The sequence below is a fragment of the Acinonyx jubatus genome, chromosome B4, assembly GCF_027475565.1.
Source record: "Acinonyx jubatus isolate Ajub_Pintada_27869175 chromosome B4, VMU_Ajub_asm_v1.0, whole genome shotgun sequence".
NCBI classification, from domain to species: domain Eukaryota; kingdom Metazoa; phylum Chordata; class Mammalia; order Carnivora; family Felidae; genus Acinonyx; species Acinonyx jubatus.
The window spans coordinates 110496382-110523482 of NC_069387.1; the positions used below are offsets into that span (position 1 = coordinate 110496382).

General features: G+C 34.0%; 1 long non-coding RNA gene across 1 annotated transcript in view; it reads left to right on the forward strand.

Moving 5' to 3' along the window:
• The window catches only part of LOC113602798 (uncharacterized), a 74989-nt gene extending 48733 nt beyond the window's left edge, over positions 1-26256 (forward strand). Inside the window, exons 3-4 of the long non-coding RNA XR_003424312.2 lie at positions 18124-18178; positions 19429-26256. This is a non-coding gene — a long non-coding RNA (uncharacterized LOC113602798). The remainder of the gene's footprint in view (positions 1-18123; positions 18179-19428) is intronic.
• Positions 26257-27101: the final 845 nt, after the last annotated feature.

The window sequence follows — 27101 nt, forward strand, 5'->3', positions numbered from 1 at the left end:
AATTTTGACTTAACTTTTGTGAGTGGTGTAAGATAGGGGTCCAATTTCATTTTTCTGCCTGTGGTTACCCAGTCCTTTCAACACCATCTATCAAAGAGACTATCTTTTTCGCATTGTGTATTCTTGGCTCTCTTGTGAAATATTAGTCTACTGTCTATGGGGAGACCTGTTTCTGGACTTTTGATTTTTTTGTTTATTTCGTTTGCCTCTTTGCCTGTATTTATGTCAGTAGCATATTGTTTTGCTTACTATACATTTGTAATGTAGTTTGAAATCAGGAAATGTGATGCTTCCAGCTTTGTTCTTTTTCAGGATTGCTTTGCTATGCAAGGTCTTTTGTGATTCCATATGCATTTTAGGATTGAGTTTTCTATTTCTATTTCTGTGGAAAAATCCCCATTGAGATTTTGATAGGGATTCCATTGAACGTATGGATGATTTCGAGTAGTTCTTCCAGACAATATGAGAATTTTCCAATCTCTCTTTGTTCTTAGTTTAGTCATCTGAAAAAATGATGATATAGTAATACTTTTAGAATGATTATGTAGAATGCTTAGAGTAATTCTTATTATGTAGTGTACTCTTTATAAAGGTTATTTTTCTCCAGTTTAGAAATATTAACAGTTTTCCCTGAGTTGGGATACAATCCAAATAATGCTGAGCAAATAAAATTAAAAAAATAATTATTTTTGATGAATAAAAAAGTTATGAAGATGTGACATTACCACTTCCAATGCATTTAAGTGATTTTCTAATGAAGATCATTATAATTTGGCCCAAGGCCCATGATGCCAAAATATGGATTTTACGGACCTTATTTTTCCAGAACTAAACCATTGCTTGGCTATACAAAATAACTCAGGAAATGTTTTAATATACATAAAGTTCTACATTTTATTGGTTATATTGCTGTGACCTGAATGGCCTCAATAAGGGTGATTGGAATGATTGTTTTATAATAATGTACTTTAAATAGTTAAGTAGTTGACTTTGTTGCAATATACAAAAGAGGAACAATCAAAAATAAAATCAAACAAAAGTTTAATATACAGGAAAGGGAATTTTAGAAGCAAATCATGATAAAACATGACTTTACAGTTAATTCTGGACATTTAAATTGCAGTAACCCAAGTCCTGGTGCCAGTTAAGAGTTTTCTGCCCCAAGTGTTCCCACAAGGAAACCACCAAGAGAACCAAACCTTCCCCAAAGCTCCTCATGAAATGGCCTTGAAATGAAGAAGTAACCTGGGCCTCGGTGCCTAACCTGCACTTTTATTTGCAGCTTTTAGGTAGTTCAATTTCCATTAAAAAGTCTTGCTTGGCTTTTATTGATTTTTAATGACAATATAAAATATATACTTTATATTTTAATATATTGTATTATTTTTCTAACTAGATTATGTTCAGTGTAGATTGTAGTTTTAGCCTACTCTCTGTTCTTTTGAATAGGGTGAGCCAAAACCCAAAGCAAGAAGTTTCTGTATTAGCTATTCTCACAAAAGAGAAGATGAGATGTCTTTGTCTTTTTTATACCCCTTTGGGATAACTTACAGAATTTTCTCCTGTCCCCTAGAAGGAAGTCTTCTATTCCATTCCCAACTTGTGACTATCAATATAAAAATCGGTACCTCTTGACAACTCAACAGAAGCATAAGTTAAAACTTTCCTTAAGAAAGCATCAATCAATCAATCAATCAATAAATAGAAGAATAAAGGAATATAAGCAAAATTAAAAATTAAACAGTTGAAATATAAATAAAGCCTGTAGTTTAATTAATAGTATTGTGCCACTCTCCTGATTTTGATGATTGTATTATGATCATTTAAAATGCTATCATTGGGGAAAGATAGGTGAAGGGTACATTGAACTCTATTATTTTTATAACTTCCACATAGAGTTTAACACTATTTCAGAAAACAAAGGTTTTGTTTTCAACCTAATTATGGTAGAAAGGTGGTATACTTGAAATTAGAACATTTTACCCCTTGAATTGCTTAGTCCACATTTTAGAAAATCAAGTCATGAATCACTGTCATATTCATGGTTTCTAACATGTGTCTCCCTGTTACCACCAAACCTCCTTATTGATATTGTGATTAATTGTGCTGGATGCCAAAGAGAAATGATATACTCAGAAAACTTCTTGGATATTCCCTTGTTGCATTTAGCTCTCAAAAATCATCAGGTGGTCCAGAATATCTCACTAAAGTACTTTGGGGAGTATAGTGTAGCACAATGATGTTTCCTTAACTAAGCTCTTAAATCCATGTTTCATTTTTCTGCTTCTGAAATAAACCTAATTACATTAAGCTAGTTCCCAATGAGATGGCATCGAAAGGATTTTTCTAGTACATCATTCTTTCCAAAACAGTTTTATCAATTTTTCAATGTGTATGCCAAGAGCAAGGGTCATTTTAAGGAACACATGAGATGATATGTGTGTATATATGAACATTTTACAAACTCTAAAGTGAAATACCCATGAAAGTGCTGTGATCATTTCTGTTTGAATCACTCTAACAATGTGTTCGGAATGATTCTGAATGCAATCAGATGAACAGCGTATGGCCTCTTACTGAAGGTAAACAAGCCTTTGCAGTAGCTGGATGAAATTAGACAACCCTCAATATGTCTGAATCCTGGTTTCCTATGAAAATAGGGATACAGAATCTGGAATCGTTGTGAAGATTATGTTACATAATTATGCTAAATTGTCTACAACAATTGTTAGCATATATAAGAAACTTGCATATAATGAATTTTCCCACCCTCCTTGCAAAAGACAGAAATTAAATTATCCATTGGCAAGTGACTCTGACATTCCTTGAGAGAATATGTCCTGTCTATTATTAAGCTCCAGCTTCTACATTCATTTGGAGATAATGTCTTGACTATTTTTGCATTGATAATTTAAGGATTAACAGGACCCCTAAAGCTCTGAAGAAATCCACAGACTATAAGTAACCCAGAAAGCATTTCCTGTTATTATAGCTACATAGTAATACATTATATTAATTTGAATTTTTATTATCCTGTATTGTTTTTAACATAATACAGCTTTCATTGTGTAACAAAACTCTACCAAACTGTACTAGCTTCTGATTGTCTCAGAATTTAGCACAGTGCCTGACACAGAATACTCAGTAATGTTTGTGAGATGAATAAAATGATGAATGAATGAAATACTTCCCTAATGATATTTGTGAAAAAATAGTTAAATGATTCAATGCATTTCTTTTATGCAGCTATAAGAACAAGTAAGATATAATTATTAGGTTGTATTGTGCAATTTTATAGGAAAGTTTCAGAAGAACATCATAGAACAGGTCATCATTTGAATCTAGACCACACCTGCTAAAATTTATAATAGCCTCCTTTTGTGCGGTTCTAGGTGATTAATTTATACATACAGATACTGATCATGAAAGTATGTGCTAACAACAAAATTAAAAGGGAAACCCTTCGCTCAAAGTTATCAGTGAATCTTTTTAAAGAAGTGACACCATTAGAATGCCTTATGGAAGAACTTAGAAGTCAACACCAAATGATTGCTAAAGAAATGTATTTTTAATGTGAATAAGTAATGAAATATTAAGATTCATCCATTCTTTCTCAAGGTGTCCAGTATCAGTCTTTTATCCCAACTTGCTGGATACTGGAACTGTTCCAAAGTCTGAATCTTCAGGATCTGCCCACTGCAGTCCTCAATTGCTGCTTGCTCACCGGTCAGTCTTTCCATCACAGGGCACAGTAGCTGTGCTCAGATACATAGTCATCAAGTGACATGACTTCTACAATGAGTGCTAGCATGTCTCGTAGTCCTATGAGCCTCAGTCACAAATAGAAACTCAGACCTATGTCCCTTTCTAGTCAGTCCCAAAAGTCCATAAGCAGCATTTCCTTTGTTACCATAATAGGTTAGTTAGTAGTACTTGTTATTAAACTTCATGTAAATGGACTCATCCAGTATCTGCTTTTATGTCTGGTTTCTTTCCTTTTGCCAGATGAAAGAAGTTTGAAATCTATTACTCTGTTGTATCAATAGTTTATTCCTTTTAAGTGTCCCATGTTTTGGATACACGATAATTTGTATATACATTTTCCTGTTGTTAGACATTTGGGTTGTTTCTAATATTTGGCTATTATGAATAAGGATACTATTAGTATTCTCTAATAAGTCTTTGCGGACATATGTTTTCATTTCTCTAATAAATGCTTGTTCAAGTTGGCACATATTTAATTAGTCTTTTTAATTATTTTATATAGCAAATTATTTTATATCTTGTTATAAATCTTTGGTTAATCTTTATATATATAAATATTTATATATATTTATATATAAAGAGAGACAGAGACCTACAGAAAATATATATAATATACCAATATATACATATATTTCCCCTCCCTTATGTCCCTTGCCTCCTTCTGTCTTTAATGTAAACTTTTCATAAGAAGTTTTAAATTATGATCTAGTTCAACTTTTCTTTGTTTTGTATGTGCCTAGTGATTTATGATTCTTCCTAAAAAAATATTTGCCTACCCCAAGTTTGTGAAGGCCTTCTCCTGTTATTTCTTCTAGAATTTTAGTACCTTTAACTTTTATGTTTAAAGCTATGACCATCTGCATTTAATGGTAGTCTATGCTATGAGGTATGTGTTTATTTTTTTTTTATATAGAAAGTCAGTTTGGTGCACCATTTGTTCAAAGGATTTATTTTTTTGTTTATTGCTTTGGTTGAAAACCACTTGACCATATGAGTATCAGTGTATCTTAGAACTCTTCGTTTTGGTCCATTTATCTACATTTCTAGCTTTAGCCATCCGGTTTTGATAACCTTAACATTAAAGTAAGAGTTAAAATCAGGAAGTGCAATTTCTTCACATTTGTTATCTTACATGATTGTTTTGTTTACTGCCAATCATTTGCATTCCCATTTAACTTTTAGGATCAGTTTGTTAGTATATACAACAAATACTGATGAAATTTGGATCAAGAGAGCATTGAGTTTACACATCAGTTTGAGGATAAGGAAAATTAGTTATCAATTTGTCTTTGCAACATGTTACAGTTTTTAGTGTAGGAGTCTTTTGTGTCATTTGTTAAAATTGTTGAATTTATTCCCAATTATTTTAGGTTTTCTTGATGTTATTGCAAATAAATATTTCTATTTTAATTTTATTTGTTTTCGATTAGTATATAGAAATACAATTGATTTCTATATATTTGTATGCAATGAACTTTCTAAATTTTCTTGTTCTAGTATTTTTAAAATTTTTTTTTAACGTTTATTTATTTTTGAGACAGAGAGAGACAGAGCATGAACAGGGGAGGGGCAGAGAGAGAGGGAGATACAGAATCTGAAATGGGCTCCAGGCTCTGAGCTGTCAGCACAAAGCCCGACGCGGGACTCGAACTCACAAACTGCGAGATCATGACCTGAGCCGAAGTCGGACACTTAACCGACTGAGCCACCCAGGCGCCCCTCTAGTATATTTTTATAGATTTCCCAGGTGTTTCTTTGGAAGCAGTTATATTAACTATGAGTAAAGACAGTTTTAGTTCATTTATTTCTATCTTTATTCCAGTTTGGTAATTGGTATCTTCTTTTTTTTTTTTTGTAGGTAAATCTGGTAAATTTATTAACCTTTAAGTGGAACCAAATTTTGGCTTTTAAAATTTTTGTCTATTGTTATTTAGTTCATTGCTTTCTGCTTTTATACTGTTTTTTAATAACTTTACTCTGGGATTAATTTTCTGTTCCTTTCTTTGCTTCTTAAAAAACTAAGAATCGTTATTTTTGTTATTTTCTTTTCTTCATATAGGCATTTAAAAGTATAAACTTCTAAGAAGTGATTTTGCTGTATCCACTAAATTTTAATGTGCTTGTTTTCATTATTATTCGGTGAAAATATTTTCCTACTTTTGGTGATTCTTTAAAAATTCTTGATTTGCTTACAAGAATGTATTTAATTGCCAAATATTTGCATATTTTCTAGATATTTTACTGTCAATCAATTCTAATTTAATTCTATGATACTTTTAGATCAGAATTTATAAGATTTTAATCTTGAGTTAGAAGTACTTTATAGCCAAGCAGATAGTTTACCATGGGGAATATGCACATTCAATGTTTACGTATTTTGCAGTCATATTCTAATAATGTCAGATCAAGATATTTAACAAAAATGTTCAAATTTTCTAAATCCTTTTTTTTTTCTGGTGGACCCTCCCCAGATTTGCAGATTCTTATATCCAAATGTCTGTTTCACATGTCAACTTTAATGTCTAAAAGATACTTCAGACTTCACAGGGACTTTGCACAAATATGTCCCCACACAAAGTCTCCACTAATTCAGTAAGGTCCTCCATTATTCAGCCCTTTGTCCTTTGCCCACGTCAAACACTAAGAATAATCCTTTACTTCCTCTTTTTTTTTTAAATCTTACTCACTACTTCCAACCCATTAATGAATTCCATTCTACCTCCAAATATTAAATCTGACATTTCATTGGCATCCCTACTGATAAATCTGTGATCCAATCATGTTATCTTTCACTGACTGCTCACCCGACTGTTCCTGGCTGTTATGTCCCAGTTGTCAAAAAGAGCCAGGGTGATCTCATTAAATCATTCATTGTCTTCCTATTGCAACCAGATTAACATAAGCTCCCTATCATGGCCCACAGGACCTATATGAGATGGCCCCTGAATATTTCTCCAATACTCAGTACTCTTCCCCTTCTTCATTATTCTCCAGACGTGGTGGATCTCAACACAAATATCAGCTCTTCAGAGGGACCTTCCTTTGACTTCTCAAATTCATGTACTACCCACCATCATATTCTCCATTTTATGCGATGTTATCTTTTTTATGACCCTGTTATTACCTGAAACTATTTTATTTGGGTATTTATATATTCCTTATCTTCCTCATTCCTGGAATGTGATACTGTAAGGGGAGGGATTAGGTAAATTGTGTTTAGTGTTCCTGTTGTATACTTTATCTCTTGTACAGTGCCCAATATAGTATCTACCCAATAAATATTGATTGATTGATTGATTGATTGATTTTTTGACTCCTCTGAGTTTAGAAAGGAGATCTAGGCATTTCACTTAATTATCAATGATAAATATTCACAGATTTCACTAGCTACGTGGCTTTTTCATAGAAAGCCATGAATGTGAAGATTCCTGTAAGTCATTCACTTTTTAAATAACCCTCACTCCTTCTGTTTTAAATTCCTTCTCTATATTCTAAATTGATCCCTCCTGTCTCAACCCAGTATATGAAAAACAGCTGGCTGTGTCTCTTTGTACCTTTCTTTGAATGATGGTCATTCAAAGACCATCATAAGGCCAAGCCTTTTTCTTCTTTCCAAACTAAATAATTCTGCCATTTAAAAAAAAATTCTACCATTTTTAACACTTACTAAAGCTCTGTATGCCTATTCTTGAAATCTTTCTCTGGACTCTGCATCCTTTTCCAGTAGAACTTTTTGTCATGTGCTAATGTTCTGTATCTGTGATGTCCAGTACAGCAACCCCCAGCCATATGTGTGTAATGAGTACTTGAAATGTGAGGAACTAAGGGACTTAATTTTAAAATTGTATTTAATGTTATTTATTTACTTATTTTTAATACTTATTTATTTCTGAGAGAGAGAGATGGAGACAGAGACAGAGTATGAGTGGGGACACAGAATCTGAAGCAGGCTCCAGGCTCTGAGCTGTCAGCACAGAACCAGACATGGGGCTTGAACTCATGAGCCGCGATATCATGACCTGAGCCAAAGTTGGACGCTTAACCGACTGAGCCACCCAGGTGCCCCAAATTATATTTAATTTTAATTAAAATAAAATTTAAATATCCACATGTGGTGGGGCGCCTGGGTGGCTCTGTTGATTAAGCATCTGACTCTTGACTTCCCTAGTTTGTGATTTTGAGCCCCATGTCTGGCTCTGTGCTGACAGTGTGAAGCCTGCTTGGAATTCTCTCTCTCTCTCCCTCTGCCCTTCACCTGCTCATTCACTCTCTCTCTCTCTCAAAATAAATAAGACCTAAAAAATTAAAAAAATTAAAGTAAATATCCACATGTGGTTAGTGGCTACTGAAATCACACTATTCTTTTGGAAGCTGTGGAATATTCCGTATACTCTGAGGCATAAGCATATTTTACTTACCAGTGGTGACCCATATTAAATATGAAATAGGATATTATTTTTAAAGTTTCTGGGGAACAATGTTCCAACACATTTTTTACAGCAAATGTTGAAGTTAGATTGTCTTAAACTTGACTTTAATTATAAAATTGATGTTAGAACATTAATTAGCTGTATAAAAATCTTTTTGTTTATGGAAGAAGCTGACATTAAGAATCTTTATTTCTGCATTGTAAAAACTTCCGTGATGTTCTTCATATATGGCTTGATATCTTCGTATATGTACTTGATATCTTCTTGATGAAATGAAATATATATATAACTATTTGGTTTTCCTAGTTTTTTAAAGTAAATGCCATAAAGACTAGATTTTCCTCAGATACCATTTAATGATGCTATGTTTAAACTTCTTAACACTAATGAAATCCCTTGATGCTATACTTGTTTTCGATTTCAAGGTGAAGGATGTGTATTAATTAGAGACAACTGGAGGCATTTAAAAGTCAACCTCACATATCCGGGTCATGGTTCGGTCATGATATCCAATGTGCTTTCTGATTGAAGCACTTTTTCATTAAACAAGTAAGCAAGATTTATTACAGATTTAGTTCTCAAACACATTTTCCTGTTTCCAAATATTTCATTTCTGATTTGGGGTATTAAAATGAGTGCTACCTTTGTTTTGTTTTGTTTTTTTAAATACTAAATGTCTTGATTTAAGAAATGAGTGTCTATATTTGCTAGCTTATTTAATTGAGCTCCACATAATACTCAGGTTCCAAAACTCATTTATGCTGAGTAAATTGGATATAAAATATAAAACCAATGCCTTTTACATTGAAATGTTAGGACTAGTCCTAGTCACAAATCGTGCTTGTACATTTCTATACCACTTCTAATACCTAAGCTTTATTTAGGACAGGGATTTAAAAAAAAATTAAGGGCAGTAAAAGCCTTCCAGATGCATCTGTGTTATATCTCCCCTAAATAGGAAGCAGAACATATGGTTTATGAAATAAAGGGAATAGTGGACCATCATAATTTTAGGATTCCTTGAATATACCATCCCAAAGCCTCTTTTATTTTCCTTTTCCCCTCTTCATGGAATTAGCGATCTCTGACTCAATATGGCAAAAGTATAACTTTTAAAGAAAATTAGTAGTAAAGAAGATAGTGCTTCAATAGCATTGAAATATCATTTAAATTCATTACCCAAGCTCATTACCCAATGTTAATAAACTAGGGGTAACACGTTTTACAACCATGTCTCTTTCAATCTCTCTGTGACACATGCATACACACATGTGTGCAATAAAGATACCAGCTTTAGCAAAAGTCACTTCTCTCATACAGGATCTAATCCCCCTTTGTTAGTATGAAAAGACTGGAGTAAAACCTCGGTAAAATAAACATGCTGTGTTGTTTTTGTAGAGTAGGAGTCTTCATATAAGTAGGATATCCCCCACCCTAGTACAGAAGGTGGTATTGCTCAAAGTTACAAATTTCATTGGTGCTAGGACAACTGAAATTTGGACCCCACTGCTCATAAATGTGAGAAATTTTTCACTTAACTTCTTTTTTTTTAAATGTTTACTTATTTTTGAGAGAGAGAGACAGAGTGCTAGCGGAGGGCGGGCAGAGAGAGAGGGAGACACAGAATCCGAAACAGGCTCAGGCTCTGAGCTGTGAGCACAAAGCCCGACGCAGGGCTCAAACTCATGAAACTGGAGATCGTTACCTGAGCCAAAGTTGGACGCCTAACCAACTGAGCCACCCAGACGCCCCCACTTAACGTCTTTCATGGTGCATGCAAATGATGTCTCATGTGTTGTGATGAACAGTAAACATTCAAACGACTGTTTGCCCCTGTCAACAGTGAAAATAAGAAATTTATTAGAAAGTTTCCCCATGAATATTCCAAATTTAATTAAATGAAATCCATTAGAAAGTGTGCCAGAGATGGCACAGAAAAAACTAGGGTGTATATATATGGTATCATATATAAATGGTTGATAGTCATATATATATATAATACGTGTGTATTAGTGGTTACTTCATCTCACCAACCATATATATATATGTATATATATATGTATATATACATGTATATATATATATATATACACATGTATATATATACACATATATATACACATATATATACACATGTATATATATATATATATATATATATACACATGTATATATATACACATATATATATACACATATATATATGGTTGGTGAGATGAAGTAACCACTAATACACACGTGCACATACATACTTATATTATATATATACATATATACATATGTACATATATGTACATATGTATATATGTATATGTATATATGTGTGTATATATATATATATTTTTTTTTCATTTGGGAGTTGAGAATTTACAAATACCAGCATCCTTTGCATGTGCTAATACATGGTCATTTTTTTTACCTCACTAATCCACACACACATACACGCTGATACACACACATGCATGCACACACACATAACATCTTCATCTATAAAGTTTTCTCTTGCTGTAGTTCTTAATTTTTTGACTCATAGAATTCTCATATGGATCTTTCTTTGTATATATATCTTGTGTTTTCACATCTTTCCTGAAGTCTGACCAGGCACCTCTCTTCAGGAACTTGAGAGGGCTTTCAAGGGTTTCACTACATCTGGTACACTCAACAAAGGTTTATTGAGCTGAAATTTTGTATCTCCTAAATAAGTCAAAATATTGTGTTTTCCTCTAGACAATTTTAAATTTAAAATGCCTTAAGAGAAGAATCTGAAAGATATTTTTCTTTATTTGGCAAATTTTATTCTACAATATTTAGCTTCCATATTGTTAGTCTCAAATGTATCCTTAAGTGCAGAAAAAATTTAGACCCAGTAGTATATTTACATTTTATTAAGCATAAACAGGTGTTAAATGTTTCCGTCTTAGGAATAGAAATAATATAGACATTATCTAGTAAAAACTAATGCAGTATTTAAATCACTCTGAAGAGATTTATCTGTTTCCTAAAATTTAGGGTGATTCTAAGTCTTTTTAGTCTTGCCAAAAGTTTGCTGACTTATTCATCTTTTCAAAGAAACAACTTTTGGCTTCGTTGAAGCTCTCTATTCCAATTTTTTCTTTCTATGTCATGATATTCTGTTCAAAATGGTATTATGTCATTTCTTTTACTTTACGGTTACTATGATTTTCTTCTGATTTTTTATTTTTATTTTTTAAATTTATTTATCAATTTTGAGAGAGGGAGAGTGAACGAGAACAAGCGGGGAAGGCCAGAGAGACAGGGTGAGAAAGAATCCCAGGGAAGCTCCAAGCCCAGCTTGGAGCCCAACTTGGGGCTACATCTCACAACTGAGAGATCATGACCTGAGCTGATATTGAGTCGGATGCTTATCCAAATGAGCCACTCTGGCACCCCTTCTCTGATTTTCTAAAGTGAAATTTTAATTGATTAATCTTCAGATTATTTTGCCTCATTTCCTTTTTATCCCTTTTTTCACGAATTAAAATGAAAAAAAAAAACCATGATTAGCAAAATGGAAACAAATGCAAAATACTTGTTATATGAGTTTGGGAAGAAGAGAAGATAAATAAAATATAAACAAACACAACGTGTAATTGAAAACATAAATCTAAACAGTCCAATGATGAGACATAGGCACAAGCAAATGTAGATGAATCTCTACAAACATACTATTAGCAAAACAAACAAAAACTCAAACACCAAACGAACCTTCAAAGAAACAAAATTTAAAAGAGCCTCAAATTTTTATTCCACAATAGTAAATGCCAGAGGACAACAAATAAAACATCTTCAGGAGTTTGAAAATCTATTTGTTTTAAAATCAGAAGAAAAAAAACTATTTTAAATGGAATGTGAATGTAACAAAGAATGATAACAACGAGCAGAATGAATAGTAGAAATAGCCAAGGTGTAGTGAAACAAAATAAACTCTTCTACTAATTTAGGTTGGAGATAATAAGACCTAAACTATATATAATTAGCAAATATAGGAAGGGGAAAAAAAGCTTGAGAGTCACTGAATATCATGAACTAGTGTCATAGGGCATAATAGAGTTAGCATAAATCCTAAATTATGAATCATTTAGCTCAGCCTCAGCATACCATATGGTAAATGGGACAATTACACCAAACTCATTATGTGAGATAATACTATTATTTCCTGCATATCTATTTCTTCTCTCTATCTCACATGAGATAATATGTGGGAGGAAGCAATGTGAACTTCCGAGCTATATTCTAATATCAGGTATTATTCCTGATTGCCTTTTTTTTTAAGTAGGCTCCAGACCTACTGTGGAGCTCAAAGCCAGGCTTGAACTCACAACCCTGAGATCAAGACCTGAGCTAAGATCAAAAGTGGGACACTTGACTGACTGAACTACCCAGGCACCTGTTATTCATGATTGCTTTTATTACTAAAGGTGAACAAAGAGGATTTGGCAACTCCTTTTATCTAGAAAGTAAGGAAGAGGAAACTCAAAAATTATTCCAGGATCCTAGGTCTAAATTCTGGAGCAAAAGCACTATTTCAAAAAAAGACTGGGCTTATCATTTATCGTCTTTTTGAATTCAGCTATATGTTCAAGGCATTAATAATAAAAATGTAGATATATGAAAAAGTGGCAGAATTAAAGGAGCAAAACAATTCCCTATTCTACAGATGTGTTAACATGAAGAGCATTTTGTGCTGGAACATTTTAGTGGAGGTAGAAATGCTGAAGTTAAGTAAGCAACTATAAATGTAAATGTGGAACTTGAAAGACAACTTGGATTTGCTATTACACTGCCATTGAATTTTTAAAGTTCATCATTATTTAAAGATTTAATCTACTTCCTCACTTTTTAGGTACAAAGTTTAGGTAAAACATCAGATTTAGAGATAAAAAAGATGCTTAATAAATGAATGAAACAAGATGAATAAAATATAGCTCCTCATTAGTTTAAGTCTTGAAGTTAGATTTTTTGTTGTTGTAGTTTGTTTTTGGGAGACAGTGCAAAGTAAAAATAGAAAATCAGGATCCAATATTAGGCAAACTTGATTAGGCGGTCCATTAAAATAATATCAAGGAAAATAAAATGAAGCAGTTGTAGCGGCTGGAGTATAAGCAAAGCATTATAAGAGACAAGATGAGGCAGTTGCCAATGGATGCTCAATAAAACCAATAATAGGAGAAAAGTCAAGGGGAAAGAGAATATTAAATTTAAAAAAACCCTAATTTTGGAACAAGGAAATCATTGGCAACCCTAGAGAGAACAAACAGAATATTAAATAAAAAAAACTATTTAATTTTGGATCAAGGAAACCATTGGCAACCTTAGAGAGAACAATTTCAGAAGAGCAGCATTGATGGAAGCCAGTTGGCAGATAGTTAAGGCAGTGGGAGAGTGGAGAGGAAACAAAAGCATCAATCCTTGAAGAGATATGGATAATTTTTCAAGTTGGTATTCTCAAGTCCCTGCCACAGACCCTAGCATTAGTGTGGGAATACCAAAAGTATTTTGAGGTAAATTGAATTTGAGTGTGAGAGTTCAAGATGATGTTTAAAAGTTAGGAAAGCAGAAAAAAGATGAGGTAACAATGGGTTAGGGCCACAGAAATGGTACGAGTCATTGTTGACATAGACCTGGGATCTTGAGCCAGTTGTTGATAGATCAGAGTATTGTTGCATAAGGAGGCTCGAAGATTGAGGCTAAAGATGATACAAAGACCAAAGTTTCCAGCAAGCATCTGGACAACAGGTGGGGGATTCCCCCAAGGTGGTATTATGCTAGTCTTCTCCAGCTAGTAAATTCCTTATACCCTTTCGTCTGCACTAAAGTCAATCCCTAGGCAGGAACAAAGAAGACGTGGAGACATAGAGATAACAGATGATACATCTTGGGAAATTGAATTCAAAGAGAGAAAAAGAGAAGCTGAAACAAAATTTGTAGTTAGTAGAAGAACATTTGGGCTAGGATGGGGGTTTATAATTGGTACTGAGATCTAAAGAAAATCAGAGAGAAATGGAAAGAAAATATAAGATGAATGAGAACTCTCTTCTTCCCAGAGCTAAAGAGGAAGAACAAGAAGAAAGGTATAAGAGAAAAGCTGTCAAGTTGATGATGAGGAAAAATACTGAATTCATATCAGAAAACTTAAATCTCCTCAAGTAACAACATATTGGGCCATCTGACGACAAGACATGTCAAAAGAAAGTGACAAAATTGAAGATATCAGAACAGAGTTGTTCCTATAGAAGAATCATAAAGTAAACAGCAAAAAAAAAATAATAATAATAAATATTTTCCCACCATTTAAAAAAATGGGCCAGGAGCTATTTTGTATTATGCATCATGTATCATAACAAGTGGGCGAAGAAAGCAGTGAGAATGATCCAAGAATGGGATAGTAAAACACATGGCATTTGAGTTAGCCATGTCAAATTAAGTCATAATAGCTGAATGACCTCTTGCCTTCATCTGACTTGTTCTTAAATAGCCAGGATTTAAGGTTTTCGCGTTAGTGTCTATGTGCATCACTGCCAGTTAAACTTCCTATATGTGGTTTATTTATGAGATAGAGACTTCCAAATATGAAAGCATTGCTATTCTGGTAGTTCTCGACAAACAAACTTTTCAAAAAAGAATAGCCTGGATTAGCAAAATATTCCTGGCCATCCATGTGATGAAATACAATGTATAGCTGTAGATCTTTATTTCAAAAACATCTCTATCTAACATGTTTTACATAGAAGTTCATCCATGATGTCCTAATTTTAATTTAAAAAGTCTGTGTTATTTTAAATTTTATTTCAAATTTTCAACTTGCTATTCCAAGTTTCTGTGTTTTTTTCCCCCTTCACTGATACCAGATTTCTTCCAATAAATTCTTGCTTTATTAGTTCCTGCATAACTGTTATGCAGGAATTGACACTATTTTGTTATCATGCTTCTCCCATCCTTTAGTTTTTGGAATTTAATAGTTTGGTATTTTTTTTTAAATTACAGATTCAATAATATTCACACCTCAGTGCTAGGTGTGGGAGATCAACAGGGCATAAAAATATAGAGTTCCAGATCACGCGGATCTGTCTAGTAGGAAAGACAGATGGTAATAGCATAATAATACAGTCCTATTTTCATTGAGTAATTAAAGGCAAGTAATATAATAATTTTCCTCTTTGATCTCCTAAAAAGATGATAAGGAGAACACAGAAACTGTTAACTACAATGGGTAATCATATCACATAATATACACAATATACAATATCTAAAACTGTATATATATGAATACCTATAATATGGTTAATAATTATATATAAATGACATATAACTGTTAACTTTATATGTATGCTTATTATAAGATAGATAATTTTACATTATATCTATGTATATGTATTATATATCTCATATAATAGATAAAATAATGTTATATACATATACATATAGGTATGTGCATTATTTATATGGACATATATGACATTAATTTAGTCTAAATTATGAAATTTATTAGCATCTTTAGATTTATCTGTATATAAATATTTCTGGTGCGAACATCCATTTTCTACCTTTTACCCAAACAAATATTTAGTGTCCAAATCTCAACAATAGTTTGACCCTAATCAGGCTATTCTTCTCCAACATCTCAAGGCTTTACCTCCTGTTGCTTTTATTGTTATTATCCACCTAAACTACCTCCCTTAATGTCATTTATTTCAGAACCTGCTGCTTTAGCATACATTCCCTTCATTCAGAAGATGCCCTGCACATTTTCACCCAGAGACATCAACACTAACATGTCACTCTTGTGTGTAGACACGTAAATAAATGTAAATGTTAACAGGTCCACCTGTTCCAAACCCACCTCATATCTTTGGCAACTTTTCTTTTATTATATACTCTCATACCTTCCTGCCTTTTCTTTTTCAATTCTTTTACGATGTTGGCACTTAATGATACTATTCTTCTTAAACTGTTGGCTTTACTTTACCTCTCTTTCTTTCATACTCTTTTCAGTTTTTAAGAATGTTGGTTTTAGGTGATAGCTGTTATCTTGAAAGAGTCAACTTCTCTGAATCCCAGATTCCTCAGCCTGTAAAATGTGGATAGAGATATCTGGTTTGGAGAATACTGTGAGAATTAAATTGAATAATGTGTGTATGCACTCAGGACAATGTTCAACATTAAGGTTATGGTGACTATCTAGATTTAATATTTCAATGTAGAGCTTCTTCTAGACTTCCAACCAGTGTCTCTCCTTCTCTCTTCACTGTTGCACATAACTACCTAAAGCAGCTAAGTCCTCTTTGTATGACCTGACTTGTCTTTTGTCCTTTACTTTTTAAATGTTTAGCTTTTTCTTTCTAAGATGTTGACCCGAATAAATATTGCCACAACAAAATACCATCCTGGACCTGATTATTTTCTTCTTGGGCATAATTAGTATTTCCTTAATTTATTGACTTAGCACCTGGACCAATTATCTTGTTTTGTTAAAGTAAGAGCTAATCAAGGCGAGAAATAGGAGTTCATTCTCTATTCAGGCCAGTTGGGGTTGCACTGAAAACACATTTCTTTCATGGTCACAGATGTGCCCCCAGCCCTGACCATCTGCTTAGCAAATGAGCAGAAGCGCCAGGGTAAGCCACCCTGGACCATATTATACAGACCAGTCCCAGCACTAAGCATTCTGGCCCACTAATCACTGCATCATCATATTTAAAGACTAGAGCACAGCTGAGCAGATGTCTTGGGTGTGATCCAGGAACAGTACCAATGGAGGGGTGAGGAAAATAAAAGCCTAGACAAAGTGGCATCCAACAGGGAACCTGCATATACTGATATAGATGTGCCTTTTATCACAAATTATTTTAAAAGACTAGGCAATTTTTATCTTTAATGATTCTTCAGAGGTTCCAGTAGGAAAGACAGATAGTCTTTCTGTAAGAGGTTCAAGTGAACATCTATTTGAAATTTTTATCCTAAGCCAATTTTATGTGGTGATAACTTAAAGTGTTGCATATAATTTTGGCAACACTTTAAGTTTCAAAATGGTGTGCTCTTGGTTGCTATGTCATGACTTGTCTGATCTGGAAGATTTTTCACTAAAATTTTCACTGAATTAAAGAATTTGAATTATAGCCATGAAAGGGGGACTTTGGCAAGCAGTGGAAGGGATCTCCAACCTCTCGATGCCTTCTGAATTCTAATTAGGCAAATATAAAGTGGTTCTGTGTCAGAGCAAGTTTCCCAAAAGACAAAGCTGCCGCATTAAATCAAAAAGCACAAACGTCAGCACAACTCTGAGACACTGGAGTTTCCAATAAGAAAAAACTCATTAAATGAATGGTGCTTTTCACAGTGTTCTGTTTTTAGTCCCTGTCAGTGAAAATTATGAGAATCTGTTTTTTCAAAGGGAGAAAACAGAGGTGTTCACAGATGAATAGCGAATGTATATTTGACACTTTATCTTCCAGGGACAGTTTGATCAAGTTACTAGTTTATTATCTTTGAAGTACTAATGAGATTTTTCCTTACAGAGGAAAGTATTTTTTGTTCATAAGAATTATCAAAGTTTTTTTTTAATTACATATATAGTACCTACTACTTTTGGCACTCAACAATTAAGTCAATGGTCAGTGAGCTTATGGAAGTGGCATTCCAAGTCATTAATTCACTATAATTTCAGATTTCTTGAGCCAGAGATATTCTTTGATGATTAGGAGATCTATTTATATAATGTCAATATCATTGTAGACAAGCAATAATGATTTAAAAAATTGTTTATGACAGTTTTTTTAATTAAAATAGAATAAAGTCAGCCCACATGAATTTTGATTTTACTTTTCTTTGTAAAAGTTGCTGGAGAAAAATCACCCCTTGCGGGAGTCGTTATGAGTCATATTTCTCTGTTCTGTTTTTCCTGGGATAGCTGCTGGGAGCAGAGGCTTTCAAGAGGGACCATAATGCTGTGTTTTCTGGAAGCAGTGAGTGTTTTATTTCGTCTTTGCATCCTCTGTGCCTGATACACAGGAGGTATTTAGTGATGGTTGTTCAAGAAATAAATCTACTTTGGAGGTATTCTTTTCAGGTATGGTTGTAGTAAGGTACTATTGTATTGAATTATATTTTTCTCCCATTTCACTGTGGCCTTGCTTATCTTTGCAACCCCACCTCCATGAAGATATGAGTGAGACCATCAATCGTGCCTTTATTTTATCAAACACCATTAACTCAACCCAGTGTCTGACCAAATACTAAAGCTCATGGATATGCTCTTAATTAGAAATACAGAATAATAATAATAATAATAACAATAATAACAATATTAATATTAATAATAAAGGAACAGAATATTAACCCTCCAAGCACTCATCCTGAAAACAAACCATAACTCTCAAATGTCTAGTATGTATGAAAGTTCCAAATGTTAATAAAGTATTCATGAAAATGGATATATTAATTTTTTGTAATCAAGACAGCTAAGTAAAGAAATTTTTTCATGGGTTTAGCCCCAATATTTAGAAAAGCTGTAATCCTTCAAAATCTTAAGGGCATTATGAATTTTTTAGCTGCATTTTTCTACTTTCTATTTCAATGTTTAAAATTATTTTTATATTTATAGTACTTCAAAGAGAATTTAAAAGATTCTTTTATCCTTTTATATTATATATAAACTTTGTACCATACCTCAGATCCTATGGGCAATGAAGATGTTATAAATATGTATATGGGATTTATAAAATTTCCTGATTGCTGTCTCTGTATGTAATACAGTACCTAGCACATAAGTGTCTAATGAATCTTTTATAGTAGAACTAAACTGAGAAGCTCTATGTCTGAAAATAGAATTGAAGGGAAATTGAAGTGGTGGAAATACTTATTCATAGACTATAATATGTAAATGAGGGCCACAGTCCATAAACCCTTGCAGTAAAGTATGATCCACTGGTGAAAAAGGACAGACAAGAATAATTTCATTAGTAGGACTATCTCATTTTGAACTGAGATAAGGGAAATAATGTATCAAGTTAGCCACATCTTGCTTCAGAAGTAAAGGGAAGTTGAAATAAGAAAAGCCCATTTTTGTTTGGGAGATAAAAGAAAGTGAATCAATTTGTGAATTCTAGAGGACTACATGAGTTAAACATTGCTATACTCTAAAATACTCTGGTAAAATGTTTGACTTTGAATTCTTCCATATGCTAAGGGATGATGTGTTGCTTATTCTTAATAGTTTGATTTGTGTCACGAATGCTGTCTCAGGCATGACTCACTGATAAAATGAAATTAGAGGAAAATAAGATTTCCAGCTTCAATGAAACTACCTCTCAGGATCTACAGGTAGGTCAAGGAAGTTTCCAAATCAATATAAGATTTGATTGTGTAATTTTTTTATGTTCAGTCTTTCTATTATTGATATTTTCAGGAGAAAATTATTTAAATGAAACAATATGTTGGCTTTCTGTAATACATTTGAGTCTAGTATATAAATCAGGGAAACCCTTGATTCTTTCCAGAGATTCTTGATTAAATAAATTGATAAATGTGGTCATCCTGCTTAATTTAAGGTTAATATTTTAAGGCACAGGAAAAAGGTAAGGAAATCTTAGTTTAACAGACTATCAAAAGAAACTATTATCTATCTCAAAAAGATACCTATATTCCTATGTTCATTGCAACATTACAACAGCCGTGGTATGAAAACAACTTAAGTGCCCATCAATGGATGAATGGATCAAAACTACAAAGCATTATTCAATCTTAAAAAATAAGGAAATTCTATCATTTGAGATTCCTGGATTAGCCTAGAGGGTAAAATTTTAAGAAAAATAAACTAGACAGAGAAAGACCGATATATGCACGGTATCACTTATATGCAAAAGCTTAAACAAAAAAAGAAAAAGAAAAAGTTGCTCATAGAAACAAAAAATCGGAAAGTGTTTGCCAGGGGCTGGGAATTGGGAGAAATAGGGAGAAGCTGGCAAAAGGTGGTTTGCAGCCTCAAGAAGTTCTCCAGTCAAAATTTGAAAATGGCTCTCACACACAAAAGGCAAGGAGAGATCAAAGAGGCAGAACTCTTTGAATTGTTAGGTGGCAGGTTTAAAGAGTAAAGGAACTCATATATACCTGAGTCTTGTCTTGGGTGACCTCAGGATAAGATCTCTGCACCTACCTGCCAGAATCTTCCTCTATGTAGAGGCTTTAGTTGGATTCAATCACATGTATTGTCCAGGTAGTCTCAACACATTTGCTCTCTGAAGGCTATGTTCTTGACATGGCTTCCACCATAGAAACCGTGAGAAGAATGTCCATTTCAAGGACAGAAGAGTTGCCTGCCTCTAGTTCTTGAGTCAACCAGTTAAAACATGCTCTTGATCACCTCCTCTGACAATAGGGTACAAACTTTGTTATAAGATGAATAAGATGGTGATCCAATTTATAACATGGAGACTATAGTTGGTAACACTATGTTGTATAATTGAAATTTTCTAAGTGTAGAAATTAAGTATTCTCTCTCTTACACACACACACACACACACACACACACACACACACAAAGTAAATATGTGAGGTGATGGGTATGTGAACTAACTCCAAGGGGCAATATCTTTTCACAATGTGTGTGTGTGTCTCAAATAATCACATTGCACACTTCAAATATGTTACAATTTTATTTGTCAATTATACATCAATAAAGCTAAAAAGAATTGAGTCCCAGGATCTATTCGGTAAACCTTAGAACCATTACACTCAGTGACAAACAAAGCAATTACAAAGGAAGAACCAACAAATGCAAACGAGATTGTTTTTCAAACTTTACATGGTAATTAAGTAGTTCTTATACATTAGTATGAATGAGGAGTCTGTTTCCTTGGGGCTATATCGGACGATGTGTTTTCAGAAGCATTCATTTAAAAAGTCATTATAATGGGGTGGCAAGGTGGCTTAGTCAGTTTAGCGCCTGACCCTTGATTTTGGCTCAGGTCATGATCCCAGGGTTGTGGGATTGAGCCCCGTGTCGGCTCCGTGCTGAGCGTGGAGCCTGCTTAAGATTGTCTCTCTCTGCCCTTGCCCCTCTTGCCCACATGTTGTCTCTCTCTTTAATAAAAAGTCATGAAATTGAAATGATCCTTTATTTCTGAACCCTCCTTTTATCTCATGGTCTCTTAGCAGTAACAGAATTAAAATTAGTGTATAACGTTGTTTTTTCCAGTGGAGATGATTGTTCAAAAGGTTAGAGAAGTTAATGGGCTGTTCCAGGTTGAGTTTCTCTTGGATCAGCCAAGTTTGCTCTAAATTAAGTATTCACAGTCTCAGTCCCCATCTAGAGACATAAGATCCCAGTCATAACAGTCTTACAATAATAACATTAAAGCTAAACATAAAATTATAATATAATTAGATAATAAATAATGATTACAGTCAAATGATGTGCTTCATTTAACCCTCCTATTAATCATATGAGATTTTGACACCCGTTTTGCATTTGAGCAAATCGAGGCTTAGAGAGTTTACATGAACTGCCAGATGATATAGAGCCAGAACCAGATTTGAACTAAGTTTGTAAAATCCAAAATCCATGTCATTAATCCGTGTGCTAGTGTTTCCCCTACTTAAAATGTGTGTGGTTATATTTTCATGTGTTTTGAGAATTCTATTTGAGTGAATACGTATGGCTGCCACTCATTCAACATTTTCTAATGAAAGAAGCAACAATTGGCCCATATTGTAGTAAAGTGAATTATTTTGCATTCACTATTTTCCAAACTACTTATTGATCAAAATATTCTGGTCATTCTGTGGAGCACTGAAGATAAAGGAGAAATTAAGCACACGATAATACCTTCCTTGTGGAGTGTGCATTTTGGTAAGTAAGGGAAGACAGACAACAAATAGTAAGTTATTAAAATGCACGGAATGGAACATGATGGTAAGTGATGGAGAAAAAAAACAAATCAGGGTGTAGGAAGGAGATGCATGAGGTTATGGGGTTACAATTTAAAAAGGATGCTTCATAAGAAGCTGGTATTTAATCCAAGAACTGATGTGAGTAAACAGAACAAAGTGAGCCTTGTGATTGTGTGGGGAAAGAGCCATGCAGGCAGAGGCCATGTAAGGAGGAGAGCCTGAGCTGCTGGGACCTGCTGTGTTCAAGGAATAGCAAGGAAGTCAATGTGCTGAGGGCACAATGGGCCGGGTGAAAGCAGTGGGACAGATTGGGTGGGGATTTGGAGGCTGTCATAGGAGTTAGTTTCATTCTGAGTGGATCAGAGCCACTGAATACATACATACACGCATACACACATACATTGTGTGTGGTGTCCGCGGACAAGGTTTGGAGAGGATATATTACATTTGTATTTATTTGTAGCCCATATTTATTTATTTTTATTACATGTTTTTATATATAAAGTATATAGCTTTAGTACCATATAAAGTGCAAGCCATTAATATAATTCCTTTGTCCAGATAAATGGTAAACTTAAAGATTGTAATTCTTTTCAATGAAAACATGCATTTTTAAAAAATGACCATTGTTTATTCACGGTCACTTTATTAGATATTCCATTAAATTATTTATGATTTTTACCACAATGATATATTCAGTATTTCCCTTGGTATATAAGGTAAACTATTTTATTTATGTATTTAAAAAAATTTTTTAAATGTTTATTTATTTTTGAGAGAGACAGAGTGCGAGTGGGGGAGGAGCAGAGAGAGAGGGAGACACAGAATCTGAAGCAGGCTCCAGTTTCTGAGCTGTCAGCACAGAGCCCCATGCAGGGCTCAAACCCACGAACCCCCTGAGATCATGACCGGAGCCAAAGTCAGAGGCTTAACCAGCTGAGCCACCCAGGCGCCTCAAAAGTGAACTATTTTAGATTTCATAATTCTAAACTATGTTTTCAGTCCTCAGTCTGGGAAATTACATGGGAGTCCATTTCTCCCCAACAACCTTATTCCTATTTAGGTCCTAATTAGGGACTTCCCTAAATCCCTATTTAAAGTTTTCTATTTGCATATTGAAGACAGTATAGATTGAGGACTTTGAAACAATTTCAACTTCAATTCTCTGTCTCTGCATTCTCTGTATTTCATGGACTGCTTGAGGCTGATTTTGTGTGAAAGACTCCCAACTGTTATTACTTTGTTGGAGAAAGCAAGAGGAAAAAAGAATGTCTTAAATTAATTTTTTAGACCATGCTTAGTCCAGATTTTCTTTCCTTTCATATCCTCTCTGCTTTTTGGTATTATTGAGGTTCTTTAAATAAGGCCTTGAGCTACTCATTGCTAGTGATTCAATACCAAGACTTTTTGTTAAAGGATTGTATTTTGGTTCAAGGAAAAGAAAACTACAAAACTGGTAATTCTCTTTTGAAATATCGTATCAGTGAAAACCAACAAATGCCAGTTTTCAACGTTAATAAAAGTTCAAGTAAGAAAACAAAATTTGCGTAGATAACTTGTTATCTGAAGCATTTCAGCTTTAAGTTAGCATGCTTTTAGGTAAAACTACATTTTATTTTCAATGCTTTCATATTTAATTTCATTAAAATGGAATGATTTTAATATCTATTTCCTTCAAATTAAATATTAATTCCAAATCCCCGTTCTGTGTATATATATATATATTTTTCAAAATATGTCCCTATTCAACACAATTGCATGTTTTTATTTTGGATATTTCCTATTAAAAAAATCAAACTAGCACATGTACTCATTTAAAACTCATTTTACATTGCTTCATTTGTCTTGTTTTCTGAGCAGAGCTATGGCAAAAGCATGGGGTCATTCTCCACTCACATGCTTTGTATATGTGAACAGTTTTTTTTTTTTTTGTAATATAGCATAAATGTGTGGTCAGTGTTTTGGCCCTTCAGGCACTCATCAGGCACGATGGTTCACAGAAGTGAACTGGGTACCAAGAATTTAAAGTGCCTTGAAATCATTAGATGATTAGCTTTCCCTTGAGTTCTTTGTCACCCTGAACAGATTTTCTGAAGGATCTGTTACAGTCTTCTTCCCCTGGTACTGATCAAGGAAAACAAAAATAGAAACATCATTGAGTACAATGTTGATCTGGAGACTCGGCATTGTTTCAAAAGAGAATGCTAGGAAACTGCTACAAAGTACAAACATTTATCCAAGCGTAATGTCAATGCCAATTGTTTTGCCTTGAAATCCAGAGCTTTTCAAAGGCCCTTTCTCAAGTGCACTTGGGCCTTAAATAGTAAACCCACTTTTCCATGTGAAAAAAATGCGGAAGGTATCTCTCAATCATGCTTATACTGGTCTTATGAAGCAAATAAAACTGCATGTGAATAAAGGTTGATTTAATGTTTGTAACAGTGAGAGTCTATTTTCAATATAAAAAATGACCGGGCTCAGGCAGCCAGTCAAAACTAGAAATGGGATCAACTCTCATTGAAAAAAAAAAATCATGAATATAATGTGGACATTTATCATTTATTGCAGTATTCTGTGAACATATGCTACGCCGATTACTGGGTGTAAAATATGAAGAGACATTTTAAGTAAAAATGGATAAAGTAGGTGCATTTATCTTCTTCTTTGAATATAATTGAGATGGTTGAATGCACAGAAAACACAGACCAACCACTTCCCTTGATGTTAAGCATATTTGGATTTTTGGGGCCTGAATAATAATAAACTTCTATAGTAATACCATGAAAAGGGATCTTTTCCCCCTCATTTGTAAAGCTCGTGTTCAAGCAAGAGTATCAATATTTTTTTTCCATAAGTGGTCCATTTAAAAAAAAGTAGTCCTCATATCAATGCCACTTTCAATACAGCTTCTTCTCAGTATTAGCCTTATGAACAAGAAACATGTCCTTCAACCACTCCAATCTTAAAAACAAAAAACACAAATACACTTTGGTGGTCCAATAAATGAGAATGTGCTGCTGTGATCTGTTTCTTAGGATGGAATAGTGAGGGTTGGCAGTTATTAACAAGTATTGTCATCTCCACAGATGCTACAGATCACAGAGGCTCCTTCAGAGAAGGGCTTTATACTGGCCCTCTGTAACATTTAAATATTTAAAATTTCACATTGCAATAAAAAGCTTATTTCTAAATGAAGTCCATGATCAGTCTGGATATAAAGCCTAATGACACTGGCTCAGTCTTCAGGAAGGAGTGAGAATAAATGGGTCCATACAGAATACGAGTCTCATAGGTTTTAGCCAGAGAATGTTTTTGTTATGATTGTGGTTGTGGCTGTAATTATTCCCATTTTTGTCGAGCCTTCACTTATGTGGCGGCTCCAAAAATTGTTTACTTTGGGACCATATTTTAAATTACAATAATATTTAATATAGTGATACTTGAGTACATCCTTTCCCAACCACAAGGTAAAGCTAGTTCCAATGCCTTTGCATTTTTAAAAATATAGTTAAATACCTGTGAATTTCCAATAAAAGTCCTTGTCTGTCCAGTTTGTTAACTGCCAAATTAACAGAGAGTTTCAACAAAAATGTGTCCCTGAAATGAGAATTTGTACTTAAATTAGCTACACTTGATCTTAGCCAAAAGGCCGAGAAGCGATTGTACTTAAATTAACTGAATTGTTTATTAATTTGTCTACTTGCTGTAAGAGTAACAGGACGAGATTTTGCTCATGACTCCCATTCTATCAGGTACTGCTAACTTACCAAGTAGCATTTCTGAGGCCTATTACAATGATGTGGAGAACTTAGAATAATTAATAATTGGAGCAAATGTAAATGTTACAGCCTGACTAGCTGCTTCTCTGTTTCAGATCCTGCCTCCAGCCACGCCCACCAAACAAAGAAACAAACAAACAAACAAAAAAAACCCAAACTATGTGTGTAACACTAGGAACCTGATAAATCTTAGATTAGAAAATGAATTTTCTAATTGGACATTGAGAAATTCTTAGGATTCTTCAGAATCCTTATTTCTAGCATGTGTAGGAAAAGCAGGAACCAAAGGTAGCCCCCATTCCAACCCAAGCAATTTCACTTCTCTCTTTTATATATAGAGAGACACAGCTGCTTTAAATATTGGTTTGTTTGATTTTGAGAGGAAGGAGGGAGGGAGGGAAGGAAGGAAGGAAGGAAGGAAGGAAGGAAGGAAGGAAGGAAGAGAGAAGGAAGGGACGAGGAGGGAGGGAGGAAGGAAGGAAGGAAGGAAGGAAGGAAGGAAGGAAGGAAGGAAGGGGCTCTATGGGAAGAACCAATTGTCTAGAATATGACTTTTTAAAAAGTTTATTAATTGGCATTCTTAGATCTAAAATCTAGCTTGTGTTACTTTGCAAACATTTGATCTTTTTGTTTGTCTAAGAGCCACATCTTGCCCTCTGAAAAGAATTTTTAAAGAATCAGTAACAATGAATCCTTGTAGTATAAATGAAGCCATTTTGCCTAACTCCAAGGACTGTTTCAAACCCTGAACAGTGGAAGAATTAGTTACTGTGTACTTTAGAGAGAGACTCCATTACTGTTTTTAAACTAACATTATTTTGAAAGTATGTTCTATCTTTAAAGGAAGTTACACAGGGGCACCTGGGTGGCTTGGTCGGTTAAGCGTCCGACTTCAGCTCAGGTCATGATCTCACGGTCCGTGAGTTCGAGCCCCGCGTCGGGCTCTGTGCTGACAGCTCAGAGCCTGGAGCCTGTTTCAGATTCTGTGTCTCCCTCTCTCTCTGCCCCTCCCCTGTTCATGCTCTGTCTCTCTCTGTGTCAAAAATAAATAAACGTTAAAAAAATTAATTAAAGGAAGTTACACAGAAAAAAAAAAAGCTGAATTGGAAAAAAATCATGAAACTGAATCACTAAACAAATAATACCAGATGAAGATACCAATATTAGATTACCTAAAGGCAAACATATATTCTAAATATAATAACAGGAAGAAAACCTT